Source organism: Wyeomyia smithii, chromosome 2, assembly GCF_029784165.1.
Source record: "Wyeomyia smithii strain HCP4-BCI-WySm-NY-G18 chromosome 2, ASM2978416v1, whole genome shotgun sequence".
In the NCBI taxonomy this organism is placed as follows: Eukaryota; Metazoa; Arthropoda; class Insecta; order Diptera; family Culicidae; genus Wyeomyia; species Wyeomyia smithii.
In genome coordinates this window covers 3,785,619-3,808,214 of record NC_073695.1, presented here as the reverse complement: position 1 = coordinate 3,808,214, position 22,596 = coordinate 3,785,619, and the positions used below count along the sequence as shown (strand labels likewise).

At 39.7% G+C, this 22,596-nt stretch overlaps 1 protein-coding gene across 6 annotated transcripts in view; it reads right to left on the bottom strand.

Moving 5' to 3' along the window:
* LOC129725483 (septin-7) overlaps positions 1–22,072 on the bottom strand; it is a 62,220-nt gene extending 40,148 nt beyond the window's left edge. For all 6 annotated transcript variants that reach the window (XM_055681395.1, XM_055681398.1, XM_055681396.1 and 3 more), the window contains exon 1: positions 21,826–22,072. The gene's annotated coding sequence lies outside the window, so the exon portion shown is untranslated. The remainder of the gene's footprint in view (positions 1–21,825) is intronic.
* Positions 22,073–22,596: the final 524 nt, after the last annotated feature.

Sequence of the window (22,596 nt, the reverse complement as noted above, 5' to 3'; positions counted from 1 at the left end):
TAAAACCTGATGGCCACACATGAACAAATTCAATCCAGCGCAAACATGATGGAATGCTCGCAATACCGTAAGCGTAAGCATTTTTCGCTTATGCAAGGTCCCATAGGAGACTACGGCCACTATCGATATGGCACTCGGGCCATCAAGCGATTTGTTTATCACGCTTTCTTATCGGTCAAAAGTATAAAGCGTAATCGCGACCGCACCCGGGATCTGTGTCGTGGGTTAAGTGCGGTGCCTCAGTGTTTACTATAACTTTTCAACCTGTCTCTGTCCAGTGGTAAACCTGCTAGGAAAGGTAATGAAGAACACTGTAGTTATGCTTCCAAAATGTGTTCGACAGATTGTCAATCAAAACCGGTAGCCCTAAGTAAACCGGAAGAGAACCAAAAGGCAAACGGGAACGATTCGGCTTATGGTACTATGTACGACCCGTCTCCAAATGGGTTGACCATGCTTGGCATATTCAAACAGCACTAAACAATACCCTACAGGCAGAGTCGAGGCAGATGTCCCGGCTACCTTTGGGACGATTTCTCTTTGCTGTTCCTTTTCTATAGACGAACGTTCGCTGCCAAGGGAACCGGGGAGTCATAATCTTATTTTGGTTTCCAAGTTCCAATTTCTCCTCTTTAACTCCCACGCGCTTCTTCTGTGTGTCACTGTGTAGCTTTTACTGCTGTTATCTAACGAGTTTTGAACTTCCTCCGGTTATAAGCTGAATTCTTTGCCGCTTCCAGTGAGGCGGTGTGACACAGATTTTGGATTGCATTTTATGTCTAAGCATTAGGTTGGAACTGTTTTTCTGTCCAATCTTCACGTGAAGCGATCTCATTGTGCCATCGGAATGGTTGTGCACATACGTGCCCCGGCTTAGACGGAGAAATTTTCGTCCAGCACCAGCCCCGCGAACATAAATGTTTAATGCCCAGCATGGAAATGTGAAGTCTATAGGCAGCAGGATTAGTACCGAGTTCAAAAGATTTCATGCACGCATTCTTGAAAAAGCATAATGCGTACACTGTTATAGTGAATGCAGAGCAAGCTTACTGCCCGTAGAGCAAATAATACCCACGTTTGGAGGAGGTTATGCTTTGTTTTCTGTAGGATAAACGGATGAGAATAATATTTATCTTGTTCGAAGCGTTTCCTGGCATGATTATCATTAGATTCCCGCATAGAAAAACGAATGTCAGTTCTTGAATTATAACTAATTTAGAATAATTTCTCTGAAAGAGCATTAGTGACCTCTCAGTAAGAAATTCGTTCATAGAGCATGCTTCTAATTTGTTCGCACTCGCGAAGTCCCGAGCTTCCGCCCCCCTGTGTCGGACTCCCGGAATCGGCTACTCGAAAAACAAACGTCATCAGTAAGCCAGCACCGTTTCTCTGCCTGCAGCATCTCTATCATCACAGTCATCATCTCCAACTCGATGGTAAAGCGCGAACAAATCGGTCTATTGTTTGAATTAAGTTACATTTACATTTACCACCCTCCTTTCGCCCTACCCCGCATACCACCAACGGAGTTTGCTTCTCTGACCGGTTGGAGTATCAAATGGCATCGCCGGCCGTCGCTAGTCACGAGTACTGTTTTCTGTTTGCATCTCATCAGTGCATAGTGCTCTGAATGCATCTTGCATTCATTATCGCTTATTCGGTTTTCAACTCGTTTCTTTGCATGTGCCAGCGTCCTTCTTAAAATTCTCGGAAAGCGGCTGCCGTAAGCATGAATGGTGGCGCTTCTTGATAGTCCCGAAGTAATGCGTTACAGATAAGCACGAGGCGAGGGTATCAAACGAAGGTTTACCGTTTAACCCCGTTTGTTCGACTTGTGTTATTTGAGAAACCTTTTCGGTTGCGTCAATGCTTGTTGTGGAAGGGATCATTAACCACCGTTTGGAGTTTCCATCCAGTTCGGTTTTGTTTTGGCAATAACTTCATTGCTAGCACAAATTTTGATTGATGAACGGATCGGCACACAGGCAAGGGCAGCAGCCAGCGGCGCATATACTGCTTTCATTATTCAAGCTAACAGTAACTCCGCTGGAAAGTGTTGTTCTTCTCTCTTGGCTTGCTTACTAGCCCGTATTTCCAAGCAGCGGTACAAAGCGCGAATGCAAACGAAACCATGTGGTAGCGCGAAAGCATTCGACGAGAAAATAACAATCATAATAAAGAGCTGGGGAAGGAAAAATAGCTCGAAGGAAAAAAATACAGCAGCCGATATCAATTTCGAGGGTAATTAGAAAAAATGTAAACAACTAATCGCGCCCATCTATGGCAGACTGTAGGGAGGGACAAACTAAGTATAAGTACGACGTTTTCCCAGCAGATCGAATTGTTATTGAAACGAATTCTAAACGTAACGTTAGAAAATCACAAGAAGGTTGTATGCAAAGCCACGACCGCAAGGTTGAAGTAGAATACTTTTACAAGAAAGATAACCTAGCTGCTTGCGTGTCAGTCATTTTTTCTAGTAAATAAATGTTGACTGTTCATTGGCAGTATTGTAATTTCTTTTTGTCTGATATATTGAATGAAGTTCATTGGATATTTTTAAATTTTGTGCAAATGAGAAGTTGAAGTGCTGCCGAATTGTAATATGCACATTTAATACGACATCATTAAACGGGAACGGAACAAAGGCTACGGTTATGCAGAACGCGAATGCCGGCGCGATGCGATTCGCCTTACCGTGGTGAAATGTACAGCTCTTTTTAAGGCGAAGTAGAGCTATACATTTCAACAGATTTCGTCTTGCCGAATCGCATCGCGCCGTTATTTGCGTTCTGCATGACCGTAGCCAAACACTAAGCGACGCAAACACGTAGTAATAGTCAGAGTATGTAGATGAAGATAATTAACTTTGGATTATAGCGCAAAACGAGAAAATATTAACTCTTCAAATAATCATTTGTGTTCTTCAAATTTCAGTTGTTCAATTTAATATCCGATGAAATGTTTGTTTATTATCTGATGAAGCTCTTATATAGGCCAAATGATGCATTCCCAATTTACTAGGTTCATAACTCTGCCGACCGTGCTTGGGAAAGCGCGGTATAACGACCAATCAGAGGTCGAATTTTGTGTTTTGACAAGGCTTAAGAGTTTTCAATAGTACAATAGTTCGAATGATAAAATTGCAATTTCATGCATTTGGTAGGAATCTTAGAAGATTTTCTAATCGATTGCTGCAAAAACAAAGGAATTCCATCGGAAACTAACCGATTTATTAGCATTTGAAATTTTTCTCACTTTTTTCAGTTTTAGATTTTCATTTCACATCCCTATGTAGCCGAACTTCCTGAGAGAAGTATTTTAATTCAAAATTAAATCTTCATTAATTCATTTGTTGTCCTTATAAGGACAATTGTTCAATTTATCATAGGATGTAGTGTTTATCTTACATCTCTGTGTTACCTTGATAGTGAGGACTAAGGCGCACGGTCAACATATTGAGAAAGGTGTTTTCACATTGAAAACTAGACACGGCTTTACTGGAGGAAGTGTTGGCAAATGCATCTACCGCTAATACCACCGCTATCATACGAAAGCGAGTCGTTTCATGTGGGGAATATCAAGAACGAAAAATGACGCGCGTCTAAGCATAACCCGAACTATTTCGCCGTGCTGCTCCCATTTACCTTTACATCGGCCTCAGGGAAGTAGCGGCTGCATCTGCATCTACCGCTGAGGCTGTCACTATACTGCTATTGGTACCAAAAGCTATTAACTCTTCAAATAAGTGTTTTATTTGTTCTCAAAAGAACAATTGTTCAATTCAAAATCGGATTTACGCAATCGCATCTCTGTAATATTACCGACAATAATATTCTTCTGAACAAAATGATACGACTTTCCCATTAGGCCTCTGCCATAATAGACGCGAAAAGCGACGCGAACCGATTCGCTCGGCTGTAGGTTAATGTACAGCCATCAGTAGAGCTGTACATTAACCTACGGCCGAGCGAATCGGTTCGCGCCGCTTTTCGCGTCTACTATGGCAGAGGCCTTACAGAAAGTTGCTGGCTGATGTATTCACTGTATGCAAGCCTGCTGCTGATGCTTCCCGCCACCACACTGAAACAGCATTTTAGTGAACGGAGTGTCGTTGCATCAGCTGACCCTGCTACTATCGATGCTGATATACCCGCTGCAACAGCTACGCTATGCATAGCCATGCCACAGCTGTAGCCACTTTACGCTGGCCCAACTGCTGAGCAACTGCAACGCTATCCGTAGCCATGCCACAGTTGTGGCCGCCATTGGTACCCGCTGTACCTGCTTCTGCTGGCCCTGCTGCTATCGATGGTGAGATCCGCTGAAACTGCTACGCTTATCCGCAGCCATGCCACAGTTGTGGCCGCTATCTGCTATCGATGGTACCCACTGCTCGCTCCCGCTGCTGCTAAGGGAGAACTGCTGTTGTCGCTGTTCAGAACTATTATGAGCGACTTCGACTTAAACAGGCTCTTATATAGGGATGAAAATAGGAATGAATTATTTTACGTACGCGGTGAAATGATATAACTTGAAAAATATGTGTTACTTCATTCCGGCTCAGAGCGATCATTTGATAAGCTCCTCCTCTTTTTTCAGTTTCTAAAGTTTTTCCTCAGTTTCGTAGCACGGATGCACAAAAATGATTTCTTGTCGAGCCGGACCGATAGCACTCTCATTGAAGCAACAAAATAACATGTTTTGTGTCGTGTTGTGCAGCTTGGTTGAAGAGAATGTTCCCGTCCCCGTGTCGCATGTAAGCAGATTATTGCCATAGTGTATCCAGCGAATAAACACCAATGGTGCTCTCACACACGCAACGGTTTTAACCCGTATCTTATTGCGGTTTGTAACATCAAGCGATCTCGTTTGCTCGCTGTTGCGTGTTGCATCATGTTGCAACTTGGCAGCTGGGAGACGACGAAATTCTGTTTATGCTGATTGATTGAATCGACTTCATATTAGCTCTGCATAGTCGAACTAACTGCTTTTGTTAATGCGTACTAACAGGGCAGTTAATTATTAAATGTCGGTTATGCTGATCGCAGCCTTTGCGCTGCCCCTACAGTGGGGGGTTTACTAAATGAAGTGAAAGTAAAAATTAGACAACTACAACAGAATTTGATTGCATCCCGCACAGAATGTCTGCTTGTGTTGATGCCAGAAAATTATTAACCTTCAATTATTTTTTATTTGCCTTGAAAAAAGCATGTTGCGGTTCAAAATCGATTGCTAATTACAACCTTTAAGCTGCCCTAACATTGGGGGAATTAAGATACACGGACAACATGCACTGTGGAAGCTATTTCACATTCAGTAAATTAGACGGGTGCGACAAATTTGAATTGCTAGGATGCAACACAGAATGCTTGCTTGCGTTGACAAAAATTATTAACTTTGCCTTAAAAAAGGGATTTTGATTTCCGAAATTGGATTTCCTGATGGCAATCATCATGCTGCCCCAACACGGGGGGAATAATGGCTGTCTGGCGACACACGCTGAGATAAACCGCGCTGCTCCTGAAACGTGGTGACCAACCACAGGGCTAGTGCTGCTGCTAAGGAAGGACGACTGCTGTTGTCGCTGTCTTGAACTATTATGAGCGGTTTCGGCTGAAACAGGCTCTTATATAGGCCAAATAGCATGTTTTCAATTGCAAGGTATATGATCCTGTCGACCGTGCTTGGGAAGCAAGCATATAACGACCAATCAGAGGTCGAATTTTTCGTTTTGACAAGGCTTGACTATTTTCAATAGTACAATAGTGTGAATAATAAAATTACAATTATCTTATTTTGGGAAGAATCTTAGAAGATTTTGCAATCTATTGCTGCAAGAACGAAGGAAATCCATCGAATACTAACCGATTTATTAGCATTTGAAATTGGACATATTTTTCACTTTTTTCGATTTTAGATTTTCATTTCACATCCCTATGTAGCCGAACTTCCTGAGAGAAGTATTCTACTTCAAAAAAACACTGGCTAGACGCATTCATAGTCGGCTCTTGTGATGTGTTATGTTAGCAATACACGCAAATGTGTTTTTCTGGGGTATTCCCGATAGGAAGATCTATTCAAAGGCAGTAATGAAAGTTTGATAACAAAATGTATCAGGAAAGATGATTAAATAATTTCGGAGAATTCTGTTAAAGTACACACTCAAATATTTCCAAGAAAATCTTGGAGGTATGGTGGTGGTTGTCCTCTTAACAAGTTTCTATTTGCCTATCACTAAATGTGCAAACTTGTCTGTAAAACACAGAATTTTCCAGTCAGTTTCTTCAGATTTTTAGGTTTATATATATATTTACGCAGACTTTTTTTTTTGTTCACACATTTATTTGACACGGTTCCGCAGACTTGCGCAGAGTTGCAATACTTTAACAATTTTATACCTCACTATTTTGTGAAACGAAAATCAACATTCAACCGTGATGAAAGGTATAGTTTAAAATTGTTACCAAACGATAGTTTTTTTGATACCCAAATAATAATTACGGAGGAAGTATTCCACATATTACACGTTTTAACCACAAAAATGCCTTAAAAAATCGGCAAACTATCAAAACTCGTAGCTTACCAAAGGACAGAAATATTATGTTTCAGAAAATATTATTAATTTTATTGCGTGTATGGATGTTATCATGATAAGTATTTTTCGAATAAGTCCACGGTCGAGTAAAATGCAATAATCCTTCCACAGTGATGACGTTGCCGGTGCAACTACAAAATTGTCGCTACATAAAACAGAAGTTGGTTAAGCAATTCCTCAAATTTCAAAAGCCGGCTTGCACCGTAAATCCAGGAAGCGCAAATTTAATAATCGAAATACGCTGGCAGGATTATTACTGAAAGTTTATGAACTTTATTATTCTACGTAAAAATAAACCAAAATATTTTGGGTAACCACACTGAATACAAAAAAAAAATGCTTGCGTTGAATATTTTATCAAGTAAGGCGATACCTTCAAATTATTACAATACCCGCTACTAAAAGATGCTTTTTTATTGAGCGGGGGCCTAGTGTGGTTGATAACGTCTCCGCCAACCACGCTCGACGCCTGGGTTCGAATCCCACCGCCGATATAGGTGTCGATGGTTGTGAGGTGGCGTGATCCACTCACAACCAACCCAACTGGTCTAGGTTCAATCCTAGCCGACACCGGGAGATTTTCTGAGGCGAAAAATCTCTGGGATCACGCCTTCCATCGCATGAGGAAGTAAAGCCGTTGGCGCCGGTCCGTTAATAAACGGGTCGTGAGTTAGGGTCCTGGGTGTGGAGTCGCCTCCCTGGGCGTCGGTGATTGGCCACAACAGTGGCGGAACTAGACCGACGGAAAATAAGCGAGAATAAAAAAAAAAAAAAAGATGCTTTTTTCTCCTGGTTCAAATTGACAACTCATTCTGATTCATTTGACTTTCCCACAGTTTCGTATCCGTTTCTCCCTCCCAGACCAAGACTATGCTAAAACACCTAGGCTTGAAAAGTTAACAATTAAATAATCATAATGCACGAAAATCGAATTACCCGTACCCGACCCGAACCCGACCAGTTGAGAATTTTTCAAACCCGTACCCGACCCGAACCCGAAGCCTTGGTTTTCAAATTACCCGTACCCGACCCGAACCCGAAAAATATTTTTTGGCGTTACCCGAAACCCGACCCGAACCCGTCGGGTACGGGTATCGGGTAAAAATACCCGTACCCGACCATCTCTAGTGTGCAGTCGACGAGGATGCCCAAGACCGAGACATGACGACGTATTCTGGATTCGGCATTGGATCGATAATCGGACTTTCGCCGTAAAAGTAAAGTAAGCTTGCTTCCCCAAGCACGACCGACAGAATTGTATACCGATGCCAAACCAATCAGCTTACTAGTGGATGGCCACTAGGAAGTTGCTATCTAAGCAGCAGCGGGCACCAGTAGTATCGCTAACGATGCTGAAAGCAGCGTCAGCATTAGATGCAGCGACACTACTTTCTCTAAGGAGAACCTGCCTTTTTGCGGTGGCGGCAGCATCAGCGATAGGTGCATTGGCCAGCACTTCCTCTAAGGAAAAACTTCTTTCAAATTTTCAGTGTGAAAGCAGCTTTGCACTGTGCTATCAGGAGAGTGCCTGATTCCCACTGTCGGGGATCGCACAGAGATACGATCAACATCATATCTGATATTAAAATAAATAGTGAATTGTTCTTTTGAGGACAAATTGATACTCAATTTCAACAGTTAACATTTTCTCGTCAATCATTACACGTCATTTATAATATTGGAACGCTTTGACATAAGCTGCTTTCAAATTGGACATCATTTCCATGTCTTAACACGAACTGAATTTTCTTTTCCTTCAGCAATATCACAAAACAAATATGCAACACCGAACAAAACTCTGCTGCAAATCCTTGCCCATGCTTTCGCATTCTATCCTACACTGATTGTACAGTGCATCGTTCGAACAGTTCACTCCAATTGTTCAAACATGCAACAAAAATCTATTCTTTTTTTTGCGTTAATGACCAGACAAAAAGTTGATCTCAAATTTATCAAAATCAAGTTAAGACAGTTAAGAAATATTTTGCCTCACTATTTTTGAAGCTTGCTCTGCATTCGATTCGCTTGAACCGAAATCATTATTTCCGGTGGTTTAAAGCATCTATGACAGGCAGTCATAATAATACGCATGTTCGATCCTTGCAAAACAATGATTTATTTAACAGTTTATTGACCTAGGCTTTTTTGCGGTTCATCATACTGTACGGTAAAAATGCGTTGGGAAGTATAAATGGGCAAGGGGGTTGGACGTCAAAAAATGTACCTACTCTAAAACAATCCAAATGTAAAATATTCCAAAACCTGCTAGAGCGCAACAACGGGTTCAACGTCGCTTTGTCGCTTTGGCAATATAAAAAGTAAGATATCGGAGCATCTGATGTGCAGTTGTGGTGCATTATTCAAATGCAGATCAAGATTTTTGATGGTGGCTATTTACAGCCCACAGAGATTTGATCTTCGAATCTCGAAACGGTGATTGGAAATAATATTTTATCTGACTGTGAACGTTAAGGTGCCTGATTATATGACGATAGTGGTCATGGATGGATAATTCCCGAAACAAGTTTTTTATCCGTTACCATATAACTGCCAGAGTTACAGAGAATAATGATCGATCCAAAGGAAAAGAAATTTCCCGGAGTTTCGCCCAGATTCTCTAGGGAACTGTCCTCACCAAGGAATCCTGGAACAGAAATTCTCATGAGATTCGCGTAATGAGAAACATTGCACTTTGAAGGATTCGCAGAAATGGAAGCAATCAGATTCGCTATAGCTAGTTTGCATAGATTTTGAGGGACACCTATTCCTAACTAACACACAGAAAATCCTGAGTGTAAATTTCTAGAATAGAGAGCAATGAGAAGATTTTCCATGTGCGATTCAAACAGATTCTATCTGTATCGCGGAAACGATTTCTCCCACGATTCTATCACCGAGTTACATTAAGGTCGCTTTTTACACGTTTTTTTACGCGGATTCCGGAATTTACGCGGTTTTTTTACGCGGATTCCGGAATTTACGCGGTTTTTTACGCGGATTCCGGAATTTACGCGGATTCCGCAATTTACGCGGTTTTTTTACGCGGCACGTATCTCCCGCGTAAAAAGCGACTTTAGTGTATAGGTATTCTAGGAATCCTTACTCAGGATTCTCTGTGTGTTAATTATATTTCGTCATAAGAATTTGAAGTCTTTTTTGGCAAAAATCAGAACAAAAATATAAAAAAAAACAGGAGGGTTGTGTGCAAAGCCACGACCGCAAGGTTGAAGTAGAATACTTTTACAAGAAAGATAACCTGGCTGCTTGCGTGTCAGTCATTGTTTAAGCAAATAAACGTAGACTAATCAGATCAACCGAATTTTGCGCTTCAACAAGGATTGACCATTTTCAATAATATAGTAAGTTGCTTGTCATGGGGCTTGACAATTTTCGAATTTTGAGATGGATTTTTTTCGGATGTCGTGCTCATGACTAAAGGGAAAGATAATTCAGTACGTTCTGAGACACGGAAATAAAGTAAAATTCATAACTTTTACAAATTTAAAAATGTAAAGCAACTCAAGAGAAAACATTAACGGTTTAATCATCAGGTTTTTATTTCATCCTGAAAAGAACAATTTGTTGTTCAATTTAGTATCGTATAAGATGCCGATTACATCTTTGCGTTATCACTGAAAGTGCGAACGAAGTATTCGTTGTGATAAAGTAAACAGTGAAATGCTGAAATAACACCCAAAACTAGACGGCTCACGTGTTGTCAAAATGAGTCAACTTTTCATTGAATGCATTCTTAGTGCCCACTATCGCACAGAGACTGCATTTCACTAAAGTGCCTCACTGCATCAGCCGCTATCGATGCTGAGATCCGCTGCAACTAGTGCGCTACCCATAGCCATGCCACAGTTGTAGCCGCTATACGCTGCCATTGGTATCCACTGTCTTTGCATCAGCTGGCCCAGCTGCTATCGTTGCTGGAATCCGCTGCAACTAGTGCGCTATCCATTGCTACGCCACAGCTGTGGCCGCTTTCCGCCATCGCTGATATCCACTGCACTGCACAGTGGGGAATCGCTGGCCATCGACCCAAAATTGAAAGTGCGAATTTCGTTTCAATTATATTTTTCCTATAGTTGTACACTGTTGAAGTGTCAGAATCCAAATTTTTAGAGCATTATGATAAAATTTGAATTTTCTATGATTTTTCAAAGTGTACTGAGTCAGCGTTTTTTAGCGTTTTTCTTGAAAAAAATGCAATGTTGCGAAATTTGCTAGAGAGTCAAGGGTAACTTGAATCTTGATGACGTCTAAGGGAAAGTTGTCTGTAAAATAGTGGAGAATAAATCCTCATCATTGGATAATGTATAATCTCATTGTAATACTCAAAAAAATTGGGCGGAATCAAAAGAATACGTATTTTTTGCATAAAACAGCGCACAGAGGAGTACCTAGAACAAAAAGCTGGCCAAAATAAGGAAAAAGTTTTTTGTCGCTTTTTGGTGCTGCTATATTTTTTCCTGCAGCTCAAATAAATACTCCACAAAATGCCATCACTCGATGAACGTTAAACGGTATTATCATATGCTGGGAGCGCTGTAAACATTGACAAGTTTTCAAGCATTTTTTTGGGAATCAAACCATTTATAGTAACAAGTTGTGCCAGGCATCAAAAAAATGACAATTGATCAATATTTTGCAGCAAATCAGTTCTTCATGTTCAATGCTAATAAACCGGTTGATAGAAATTCCAAAATTTCAAAATTATAGTTACTCTTAAGAAGTTTTAGAAATTAGTGATTTTTACGAATTTTCAAGCAGTTTCAATATTAAAAAAGTTATCAAATCTCGCGGAATCCGATCATATAATCATCGGAGGAATGGAAGTTCATAACATCACGAACACATCCTCGCAAATATCTCATCCGGTAACGTCCGGATTGGCATTTGTGACCCGTTTGAAAAATGTTGTTTATGACGAATTTTGACGTTAAGTGTTCACGCGTACACGGGAAATTAAAAAAAAAACCTGATGGGTACCCTGATGGGTGCCTGCCTTACGCTTAAAACAGTGTTTCAGCTCAACAAAGATGAAATGAGATTAGTTTAGCGAATGAATTTAAACTCATTTAAGATAACTAAAAAATAACTTGATGCACAGAATCAATAATCCAGGTAAATAACACTCTGTACAAAAGGCTTTTTCCAACCTACGTAGGTTCCACGAGGCATCAAATAATTTGTGAGCATCAAATTGATAGGTCTAAATGAAGATATTTTGCTACATCATTTTTCTGGTAAATTCTTCAATTAGTTTCGCTGCCCGTTTTGCGAAAACAAATCATTCGAGCGTATTACTTCATCTGCTCACTAACATCAATGAAGACACATAGGCTATGTAATTGTAAACATTAAGTTGTGTGTGTGATATTTAGAGTTACTTTTTGATATAATACTCGAACCAGCCACTTCCACTTCTCACTTAAATATTTCCCAAAATATTGCTAAATAGCAGCGAAAATAATTTTGGCCAGGTTTTCACTCGAGTTACTCCTCTGTGCAGCGTTTAAAGTTTATACGGCAGGGTTTTGCACTATTGGCACTAGTTTTAAAAGATAGCTTGGAAAAAATGCTTCCAAATGCGTCTAGTCCGATCCTGCGCAGAGTACCCTTCTTTCGAAGAGAAACAACGAGTGTTCGGCACATGACAGATTTTAAAAATGTAAATTTAAGTTGTACGCTGCAAACAGTCAACAGAATAACAATTAACTTGTATTCGTCTGATAATAACAATGTTTTCAAACATGTCTCAGTATGATTAATCACACTGTTTTCATATTTACAAGTTTAACTCATCAATATTCCGATATTCAACGCAGAATCAAAAACTAATCATTGTTTATGTTTTGGATCACCAGCACTGAGTACCAAAATCATGTTTTAAGTTTGTATCATACCAGTCACATGTAAAAACAATCGTGTAAACACAAATTATGACATAATAAATCGCCTGCTAATTTCTACAGAGGAATTAGGGAATTATTATTTTGCCGTTAATAACTGCATTTTGAAAACTCTCTTCAAAGATATTAAAACTGTATTAAAAATGAACACAAAAATAAAGATAAAGAGACGCATTGTAATATATTCACTTTGAAAAAAACAAGTCATAAGTAATTTTCTTCACAAAGCATATTTTTTAATTGATTTTTTTTATTTTCTCAATAACTGAATAATATTTTTATGTTTTTTATGTCATATGGTGGTGCCCGTGGTTCTGTGGTTAGCGATGTCGGTCGGCTAGCTCTCCCACACGGTTGTGATATCGGGTTCGATTCCCGATCAGGTCGAGGAACTTTTCGAGCTGGAAATTTTCTCGACTCAGCACTGGGGCACGGTGTATCGTTGTACTTATCCTACAACATGCAAAATGTGCCGAAAACAATATCGATAACGAATTCTCTCAACTAATCTAGTTGATCGAGACCACATTAACCCCCAGGCTAGCGTGCGATATTGTTTTTTTATGTCATATGAAAGTTTTTCAAGCATCATGCGTTTCGTTTTCTAAAATATTGAAACCGACGTAGTTTTCCTCATATAATATATATGAAAAACATGAAAATTCCCCTGGCGTCAAAAATACGCATTTTCATGCAAAAATAATATCAAATTCGGACTCAGCGTCACAAAATTATATAAAAACCATGCATTTTATATGATTTTAAGACATTTTTTTGCTTGGCCAGCATTTGTATGGAGTCGCCCCACTGTGCACTGCTACTAGCAGTCTGCTAGTGCTGCTGCTAAGGGAGGACGACTGCTGTTGTCGCTGTCTAGAACTATTATGAGCGGCTTCGGCTGAAATTGGCTTTTTTATAGATCAAATAGCATGTTGAAAATTGCAAAGTATACGATTTTGACGACCGTGCTTGGGAAGCAATCATATAACGACCAACCAGAGGTCGAATTTTTCCTTTTGACAAGGCTTGACTATTTTCAATAGTACAATAGTGTGACTAATAAAATTATAATTATCTTCTTTTAGGAAGAATTTTAGAAGTTTTTCCAATCTATTGCTACAAGAACGAAGGAAATCCATCGAATACTAACCGACTTATTAGCATTTGAAATTGGACATATTTTTCACTTTTTTTGGTATTAGATTTTCATTTCACATCCCTATGTAGCCGAACTTCCTGAGAGAAGTATTCTACTTCAAAAAAAAAATTGATATTTTTGAATTAAACTTTGTTTTAGACTCTTCCGGAGGATAAAAATCCGTCTCAAACTTTAAAAATCACATTCAAATTTTAATAACTCATTGGAGATCAATATTTCCTTCAACCGTTTTCAACAGCTTTATTGTTCAAAATTTCAAGTAGGGATGGTTTTTAAACTGTAATCAAAGTTCAGATCTCAGGTGATGCCATGCGGAGAATGGGTCGAAAAAGCATCGAGAAAAAACAGGTTTCAACGTTTCCTGTGTTTGTCATTATCATTAGAATGTTTGTCGTCAAGAATCAGATTTTAGCCTCATTATATCACAGCGAAAGATTGGCAAAATTATTCACGTCATGATTTATCCGTAGGGCAAATCATTTTTTCTAGCTTTTGTTGATTTCGATGGGAAAAATGAATACGTGCGATGTTAAGTAACTTTGCGACAAAAAATTTTTGAGGACTCATGAGGAAAAGGAATGTAAAGCTTTGTCCACAATGAATGACATTATAGACGAAGTTCAAATCGATCAAATAGGTTTTTCTTTCTGCGCAATGGAAAACAGGTCATGAAAAATTTGTGAATGATTCTTGAGTGTAAACAGAACTGAACCGTGTATTGGAATAAGGAAAAACCCTGAAGTTGTTAAGGTCCAACACTGTTATATTCCTACAGTAAGGATTATATATTGCCAATAATGTTTCACGTGGAAAAAATCAATCCATTAAACATCATGTCTTCGCAATAAAATGAATACCAAAATATGCGTTATGATTCACACAGGAAAAATCAAGCAAATCGATCCAAAAATCTGCGATACAACCAACGAACGACATCAGTTCGACTGTTGAATTCATAAGCAGCATCAGATAATCGAGCAGCACAGTTCCATTACCCCCAACAACAACACATTCCTGTTCCACGGTATTATTCCAACCCGGATTGGCCTTGAAAATCCTACGCATCAAACAAGTTCGGCGTCGAGTAAGTACCGTTTGAGTACTCACTCATCATCACTACAACAGTTAAACCCAATGCAAACATCAAATAGGGAAGAACGCGACGACGACAACGACAACAGACGGGAGGGTAAAACTGAACATTTATAATTACAGATCTACATCTACATTACACCGAGAGCGCTACAGCGCCAGCGGTGAGCAAAAATGCCTCCGGAATTGTAATCCTTTCGCGGCTTGGCTAGCTTTCCGATTCGCCACTTCGTTATTGTATAATCAATACCCAATGAAATAACAGGATGATGCCACAGCAGCAGCGGCAGCAACAACAACAGCGCAGAGAACAGCGAAGCCTGGCGCAATGGAGGCAGCCAACCGAAAACAGAACGGCGCGGCACGCGAAAAGAAGGGCTCGCACCAGAGTAAAAAAAAAGATGTTTATTATATTACATTAACGCGAAACCACGAACATCATCGCGAACGACACACTTCTCTGCGATGGCGTTATTGCTGCAGGAGTGATTTCGCATAGCAATGTTTCTCACTCCAGCGCCTGTATTATTGCCTCAGGTCTTCGAGCGTTGAAATGGGTTTATTACGAAACTCGGCACACCAGATTGTTGCTGTAAAAGGAGGTAGGTATTTTTGGCACCCGAAGCCAAGCCAAGCTGACATGCAATGGACGAGAAATCCAGTTTTGATCATCAATCATTTGTACTTCACTAGACACGTCGATAGCGAAAGCATCAACTGTTCCAACTGAGAATGGATATTTACAAGATAACAATTCGATGACTTCAATGTACTATGAAAATAATACTTTGATAGGAGTGTTTCTCTTCTTCTAAATATTACGTGATAAAATTGATTGAACTGGACGCGAGTAACCAGTTTCAGTCGAGTGAAAACTTTCACATAAATTAAGTCGAAATTCAGCAAACAGCCTTCCCCCGCCGCCATGACCAGTGCAGTGCTTGGCACCACGATGATGATGATAGTGGCTACATTTAACTTCCACCTAGCCACCAACCACTCGGCTCCGTTGTTCGGTAATATCTCGACGCCTCGCCGTTGTAGTGGACGTTAAAGACAAGTGAGTAGCAGCATGCAGCAGCAGCATGAATTATGCGAGATTTTGAGGCGAAACGCGAAACCCATCACGGCGGCAGTTTCAACAATGCGCCGTGGATGGGTGAAAATGGGCTGTTTTTTTTTCGTTGGACACCAGATCCTTTCTCTAATGCACACGGTGCAGATAAAAGGCTGGCAAACCGCAGGAAAATGGTCTGTTTGCTTTCCAAAAAGATGCGGTTGAACAAAAATTATGGTTTGCTGGTTTGGTTACCTGGTAATACATTGTGGGGCTTTTTTAGCAATTGCAGGATGGTCAGTAAGTTTCAAAAAATAAATTCCCTGGTTTTAATGAAAAATGTGCAAACCGAAACGACCATGTAACGATTTATGATAAAAGTTGTCAAATATTAAGAGCCTTCAGGCTACCAAACAGAATGTGATTATCAATGTGTTGCTGGATAATTGAAGTCTTGGAGTTTTCTATGATGCCTATCATCAAAATTTATTTGTTACAAGGTCAAATATTGCCATACATTTTATACAGTCGGCTCATTTTTCTAACACAGACATCAGAAAGGAAGACTAAATGATTCCAAGCATACTGCCATTGCACAGTGGGATTCTTATTAGTTTCCTATGATTTTTCTAAGTGTACTGAGTCATCGTTTTTTAGCAATGTTACAAAATTTACTGGAGCCCCAAAGGTAGCTTGAATCTTTATGACATCTAATGCAAAGTTGTCTGTAAAATAGTGAAGAGCAAATGCTTATCATTGGAAAAAAGTTTAGACAGCAGAGTATAGCACAATTAGCACTCGAAAAAAAAAAACGCTTTTAAAATGGGGGAATAGGGGCATAATGAGCACCCTAACTTGGTTGCTGATTTAAGCATGTAAAACGACAAAAAATTTAAGCTGTCTTCAGTGCAAAACTTGAATTAACTATCTATAATTGAAGGTACACTATTTACAAATTGAAAAGTTTATCGTAAAATGGTGAAAAACACAAATTAGATTCATGCATCAAAAACTAGCAATCAGTCGATGTGTGGGGTACACTGAGCACCCCACTGGGGCATAATGAGCACCCACGGGGTATAATGAGCACTCTTATAGAATATATCTTGAAACTTTGTAGAAGTACAACTAATGGGTCAACGTTTGTCGCGGAATGTCGTGTTACTTAGCGGCTTGTTTCGTGAATGTCCCGTCGCGCTATGTGGTGGCCAATTCTGCCTGCAGTCCCTTTTTCTGACCGATTCGGTCTCAAAGATTTTCCAATCAATGTTCACACCATCACTGTAAACAAACACTGACTATGGAAACAGACAAACTCACAAGGCTACTGAGATGAATTTCAGGTAAGTTTATATGACAAGGTGTGCTCATTTCACCCCTATCGAATTAGTTAAAGTTAACATGAGATTTTTTTACTAATTATAGCTTAAAATCAAAACTTCAGTGATGGTGAAATTTGGGGTACGACCCATACGTTATATTGATGTGTCTACATACTTGATTGAGCCATTTAAACGACCGTAGAAGCTTATTTTGTAGTGCGCTATAATAATAATTTTTCTAACATCCGGGAACCAAGTTGATTTTTTCAATATATTTCCATATTTTAAACAGACAAACCACTTTTGTTCTACATAAAGAGATACTGTAGTAACTACGGAAGAATTCCACATACCATATTGTATTAAAAAATGCGTAGTTTCGCATAAAAGAGGGGTGCCCATTTCGCCCCGTGTGCTCATTATGCCCCTAATCCCCCTACATATAGTCCGATGCTTGGCAGAGTTAAACAAAACGCCAACAGAATAGCAAATAGCTCGTATTAATTTGATATTAGCAACGTTTTCAAACATATTCCAGTAGAAATAATCACACCTCTGCCGTTTGCCTAGCTTCCCTTGGGCGGTTACTTCACTAAATTTAGGCCACCATATAAGTGCAGCATATCGGACAAACTATTGCCGAGTAAATCTAGTGTATCGTTTCTGGTCGTAGTCCCCATGTTTTCCCCACAGCTTCACTACAGACCCGTAGGGCATTTGTACTCTCAGCGATAACCTTGTCTAGGTGGAAGTTCCAGTTAATTTTTTATCCAAAGCAACTCCGGGGTACCGAGTACTTCTTCGGAAAACTGAATCTGAACTTCATTCAGAGTAGACTGTTTCAAATTTATCTTTCTGCTTTTAGTAAAAGGTACTAAAACAGTTTAGAAGGGTTTAAATTTCAAACCTTCTACTCTACACCCTTTTAAAGTGCAATTGAGCGCAGTTTGTAACCGATTAGAGATAGTGTCATCAAACTTCTCTCGAACTATTATGGCTACGTCATCTGCATAGTCAATCACCTCATATCAGAGTTCAGCTAGCCTTTTGAGGGGTTCGTCTACTACCAAGGACTACAATTAGGGGAAAGTATTCCACCTTGAGAACAGCTCTTAATCGATCTAATAGGCCCCTCACTTCTCTTGCGAAAAGCATATAGAAAAAGGATGCATTGTCGAATGCTCCCTAAATCTCAAGAAAATCAACCATAGCAATTTCCTTGGCTTGAAGCGACTTCTCGATTATATTAACTAACGATTATAGCGCCGTTGTTGTAGATTTAGCCGATTGGTGAACAAATTGGTTTATACTTAGAGCACAATTGAATTGAGAGTCGTCCACTATTTTCTCCATTGTCTTATAATAGCTCGAATCTCCTTCCAGGTTTTTGGTATGTAGTGCAGCGTAACACTAGGTCTAAATAATTCGGCCAACAGGGCAATCAGCTGGAGTAATGCCGGGAAAATTTCAGTCAATTATCCCTTGAAGCACATCAAGCATGAAGATACACTGCGCTTTATTACATCTGACTGACAGCGATTCTAAACATAAAAGTTGACATCTATCAGCGTACTTCAGAATGCTGCGCAACGGCGTGCAATAGAAGCGTGACGGCGAATAAACTTCAGTACAGAGAAAGCATTGGCAGTCATAGTCCCGATATGGTCGTTGAAGTTGAGATCTTTGTCAATGGTCACATCGAGATTGCAGATAGACGTGACGCGCTGAAGCGCCTCAGTTCTGTTGATTATTTGGATTGGCAGAGCGTGTAAAAAAATACTTTTACATTTTGAACTGTTGACACGCATATCATTATCATCACACCAAATCAGCGAAATGTTGATGTCTTCCAGAACGGGTAGTGGACACAATGACATGAAATACTTTCAGGTCATCGGCAAACGAGAATTTGAAGGAGGATATGAGCAGGTACAGATCACTCACGTAGATGTTAAATAACAGTGATCCAAAAACACTACCTTGGGGCACGCCAAACGACAAGAACACCACAACATATGAGGTACGGCCGGATGAGTATGACACCATCCATTTTGGAAGTTAATGGCATTGAACGCTAGTTTCACTTGAACATAATCACGCGACTCAGGGAAATAAGTTCTCATTCTTAATTCCAATGTTTCAGAGAAATAGATAGTAAAACTGTAAACCTTTTTTTAAGACTGCCAAGGCCATTTGAATAATCTTTTGAAAGAGCAGCTGTTGGAGTGTTGTTGATCTCATCACAAATTCGCTTCCAATCATTTCGTTTGGCACGTCTTATCTATCTGTTATATTCAGTCAGAGCTTTCTTGTATTGGTCCCAGTCTGAAGTTACTTTTCTTCGATTGAACAACTGTCTGGACCTTTTTGTGTTCAACAAAGGAATGTCTCTACCGGATGTTTTTTGTTAGATAGGATACGCTAGTTTCACTTGAACATAATCACGCGACTCAGGGAAATAAGTTCTCATCCTTAATTCCAATGTTTCAGAGAAATAGATAGTAAAACTGTAAACCTTTTTTTAAGACTGCCAAGACCATTTGAATAATCTTTTGAAAGAGCAGCTGTTTCACACAAATTCGCTTCCAATCATTTCGTTTGGCACGTCTTATCTATCTGTTATATTTAGTCAGAGCTTTCTTGTATTGGTCCCAGTCTGAAGTTACTTTTCTTCGATTGAACAACTGTCTGGACCTTTTTGTGTTCAACAAAGGAATGTCTCTACCGGATGTTTTTTGTTAGATAGGATAACTGGCTTGGAATGATGAGATTATTTTATCAATGATTGCATCAAAAGCACTTTCTAATTCTAAGTAAGTTTTAATTGGTACATCATAAGGTAAGCTTTTGTTCTTCAAGAGAATCGATATAGTCCGAATTAGTTTTTCTCGAGTTTCTGTAGTTTTCGGATGATAGTGATTCGGCTTTATAATCAAACCTAATGTGTTTGTGATCGAACAACAATTGTTGAAACATGCCTATTTATTGTTTTTTTTCTGATACAAGGTCAGTAGAGATTGATATACTTTTGAAACTAAATAATAACAACATCCAATGGATTACAGTAATCGAGCTCAAGCACAATTTTCCCCTTGAGTCGGAAGAATAAAAACTATGAATTTTTTATCAGCCTTAAAGCAAACTAATAATTTCTAACAACTGATGGTTTAAAAACGGCTACAGTTTCAATATAGAAGCTATAAACAGTTATATTCCTAGAAGCAGCGATAGCTGTTTCTGAGACAATACGACAGAGAAATGAGCCCAAAAGCACTTCATGTATAAATTCTTTGAAGTGTGATGCAATGCCTTGCCTCGCCATAGTTCTATATGATTCATGTCTACTAGCGATACATGTTTCCATATTTGCAAGTAGCTGCTGAACAGTCGCACCGTTCAACAATAAACATGAAAGGACTGCAGTCATACTTTTCCTCAGAGAGGAGAAAAAAAGGCACCAAATGTGGCCGTAGTGCAGAATCAAGTTTTTAGCACGATGCCAAACAAAAGAACACAAAAAGTACTTCGTAACCTTGATTTTTTTCCTTTCCAAACAAAACCAGACTCTGGCCCACTCGAGAGCAGAATACGATTTCAGGGTGTTGGCCGAGCTGCTGGTAACTGTGAGGTTTGTATGAAATATGCTTCACTGAGAAGAACACTAGTCATCACTTGGTCGGGCTAGCTGAACAAGAAGAATGACGCTACTCGCGAACATTATTGCAACACTGAAGAGATACGACGCTCTTCAATTCCGGAAAGTGTTCCTAATGGATTGGAACTAACTTCTTCTGCCATCTGGAGAGCCGTACGCACAACATGACAGATGCTTCCCGCGTCGGGCGACTGTCGATTCCAGCCGTCGTCCCCAACAGGCTCCGGGCTCTGTCCCGTACATGTGTGTTGTTGTTGTTGTTGTTGGCGTAATTGAGTCAGCTCTTACACCAACACTATCTAGACATAAGGCGACTCTTGAACAGCGGGATTTTTTTGATAATTGATTGAATGGATGGAACTGAATTGTTATGTCTTTTTACAAGTTATTATTTTCACATTACAATGAAAAAAAATATATATATATATTCCGAATAAAGTAGTAAACTGATGAAGTATGAATTTTGACCATTAGACAGCAAACCGTCACCCATCGTGCTACGCGCCCCTTCCATTCCATTGCGTTTAGCATAGCCTGCTTCGTACTGCTGTTCATGTCGTGCCTTACCCTATCGCATTTCTTCTTATTGGTGTAAATGTGAATAGTAAGCATAAAGAGTGTTCCCGAAAAAAATGTCCTGTCCCAGCAGAGAGCGAACAATTTAACCGATGCTTTCGTACATTATCCTCGACATTTTCACTGGCGTGGTCGCAGACAGCGAACTTACACAACTCCTTAAATAAGACTTAACAATCGAACTACAATTGACGGTAGATTTTTCACAGTAACTGGAGCCATCGCCAAGCGATGCATTCGAGACAGACTTTTGCCTTCTCGCGCACGGCACAACCACCAAGACCCCGACAGGAAAAAGCGGAGTCCTCCTATTCGGTTGACAGACATAAAATTCCATCTGCACTTCTCAACTCTTTTTCGTCAATTAAAAACGCACTTCCCAGTGGGAAATTGATACGCAGCACACTACAGCAGGGTTGCACTTCACGTTGAACCTAATACCACCCACCAAAATGCACTAAATAATCCGGAAAAATTAAAAACACTTTTTCGCCAACTAACAAATGATTTTCTTCCTTTCTTCTTCTGTGTTCTATAGCTGTATGTGAGAATGTGGCACAAACAGCAGAGACAGAAATCAACGCTACACACGACGAATGCACCTCTACTCCCGTTCGAAGCGTAATTCACGACCGAACTAAAGAGTGCGGCAAAGGAGACACTACAGAGCTTGCCGTCGCAGGCAGGCCGGAGAGAGTTATAAGCGAAGACTGCGATTGATGCTGACGGGCGGCCTTGTCTGCGCTGCTGAAGAGAGCGAGCGAGCGCCCACAGCAGTGGTGCTAGATTGTTTTGGTATTGTATCGTTACTAATTATTTTATTATCATCGTATCAAATGCAAAACGTTTTTCACAAGTCTTTCATCACTTTAGGCATAAGCTAATTAATTTGACCATAACTTCAAATTTTAGCGGCGTTTGGAAAATTTTAAATGTAAACTACAATAAAAAATGTTAGCTGCAATCGCCTAGAAAAATGTGTTTCTTTCACAAGGCATACTATCATTTTTGATTCATTAAAATACGAATTTAAATTCAGGATCTAACAGACCAATCCGTAGTTGGCTGTATAAATACATTCTTACTCTGAATACTACATGGTATTATAGTCCCAGAGGTTGTATGAAATGGTGCCGGGACTAAACACTGTAATTTGAGATTTTTAGTTAAGGCCCAAACACAATGGATACGTTTCCGTTGCGTTGACGTTAATTTGACA